This window comes from Salvelinus sp. IW2-2015, linkage group LG20 (genome assembly GCF_002910315.2).
Source record: "Salvelinus sp. IW2-2015 linkage group LG20, ASM291031v2, whole genome shotgun sequence".
Taxonomy (NCBI): domain Eukaryota; kingdom Metazoa; phylum Chordata; class Actinopteri; order Salmoniformes; family Salmonidae; genus Salvelinus; species Salvelinus sp. IW2-2015.
The window spans coordinates 77,682,818-77,685,114 of NC_036860.1; positions in this window are offsets into that span (position 1 = coordinate 77,682,818).

Genomic DNA, 2,297 nt, shown 5'->3' on the forward strand with positions numbered 1-2,297 from the left:
ACACAGGTCTGGCTGCCTCAGTTTGAATGATGACAATTTGCAATATAACTTCCAGAAGAGTGATCAGTTGAATTGCAATTACTTGCAAAGTCCCTCTTTGCCATGCAAATTAACTGAATCCCCCAAAAAACATTTCCACTGCATTTCAGCCCTGCCACAAAAGGACCAGCAGACATCATGTCAGTGATTCTCTCGTTAACAACAGGTGTGAGTGTTGACGAGGACAAGGCTGGAGATCACTCTGTCATGCTGATTGAGTTCGAATAACAAACTGAAGCTTCAAAATGATTTGTGCTTGGAATCATTTGTTTTCCTCTGTCAATCATGGTTACCTGCAAGGAAACACGTGCCATCTATCATTGCTTGCACAAAAAGAGCTTCACAGGCAAGGATATTTGCTTGCAGTAAGATTGCACCTAAATCAACCATTTATCGGATCATCAAGAACTTCCAAAGGAGAGCGGTTCAATTGTTGTGAAGAAGGCTTCAGGGCACCCAAGAAAGTCCAGCAAGGCGCCAGGGACCGTCTCCTAAAGTTGATTCAGACTGTGGGATCGGGCACCACCAGTACAGGAGCTTGCTCAGGAATGGCAGCAGGCAGTGTGAGTGCATCTGCACGCACAGTGAGGCAAAGACTTTTGGAGGATGCCTGGTGTCAAAGAAGGGCAGCAAAGAAAGCCACTTCTCTCCAGGAAAAACATCAGGGACAGAACTGATATTCTGCAAAAGGTACAGGATTGGACTGCTGAGACCGGGGTACTGTCATTTTCTCTGATGAATCCCCTTTCCGATTGTTGGGTCATCGGAAAAAAGCTTGTCCGGGAAGACAAGGTGAGTGCTACCATCAGTCCTGTGTCATGCCAACAGTAAAGCATCCTGAGACCAATCTCCTCTCTCGCTTCTACACCTGCATTGCTTGCTGTTTGGGGTTTTAGGCTGGGTTTCTGTATAGCACTTTGTGACATCAGCTGACGTAAGAAGGGCTTTATAAATACATTTGATTGATTGAAATCTGATGGCAAAATGGTAAAGAACATCTAGCCGCTCAAGAGCACCCTTACCTGCCGATCTATAAATGATGTCTCCGTAATCTGGCATGGGTACGATGGTCATCTGAATCAGGGTTAGTTTGGCAGCTGGGGTGAAAGAGGAGCGATTACGATAGAGGAAACCAAGTCTAGATTTAACTTTAGCCTGCAGCTTTGATATGTGCTGAGAGAAGGACCGTGTACCGTCTAGTCATACTCCCAAGTACTTGTATGAGGTGACTACCTCAAGCTCTAAACTCTTGAGGTAGTAATCACACCTGTGGGGAGGGGCATTCTTCTTACCAAACCACATGACCTTTGTTTTGGAGGTGTTCAGAACAAGGTTAAGGGTAGAGAATGTTTGTTGGACACTAAGAAAGCTTTGTTGTAGAGCGATTAGCACAAAATCCAGGGAGGCGCCAGAGTATTAATAGAGTATTAATAAATGTGGGAGGTCTCACTGTTCTTTTGCATTGATTTGCAATATAGCAATAAAACAACCAATAAATAAACTGGAGTATTTTTGATAAAAGCTAATATCTGACAACGTTCTCTTCAGTAATATAACAGAGCTTATCAATAGCCTCATATGTAGCAGGCCAGGTAGACTGATAAATTGTATGGCAAATTCATGATGTTAAAAATAAACATTTATATTTGGATAGTCATATATTTATATATATGCTATGAATTTGAAAGACAATATACAAATGTAAATGTTTATTAATATCATGAATTTGGCATTGTATTTATAGGGATACAGACTCTTCACACTGGCTTGTTAAAAAAGAGGGACACCATTGTGAGCGATTTGTCTTATTTTACCATTTATCCTGCTAGCTTGTACCCCTTGACCCCTGAAATAAGTTTTTAATGAGATATTGTCATTGCTATTTCTTTGAATATCAATCTTTTTTTATATGACATTTTTCTTCATATTGTGCTTTCAGACTTACAGGCCATTGCTTTCCTTTATTGTGCAGCAATTATCCTGACCAAAAGGAATGGACTAAATAATTCATTACAAAAGCGAAAGAGAAAACTAGTAAAAAAGGTCTTACTTCATGTGTTTCAAATGCTCCATTGCCACTTGCCAGAGTTACTCTGTATGAACACCAGTAAGGCAAATCCCTGTACAGGTTTTATTTGTTGGATAGTTCGTACATTTTTCTGTGACACCAAGCTAAAAATGTACACTCATATTTTCACAGTCAGATGAAAGATAAAATAAATTGATACATCATCCTTAAATTTCATAAGCTCATTTTA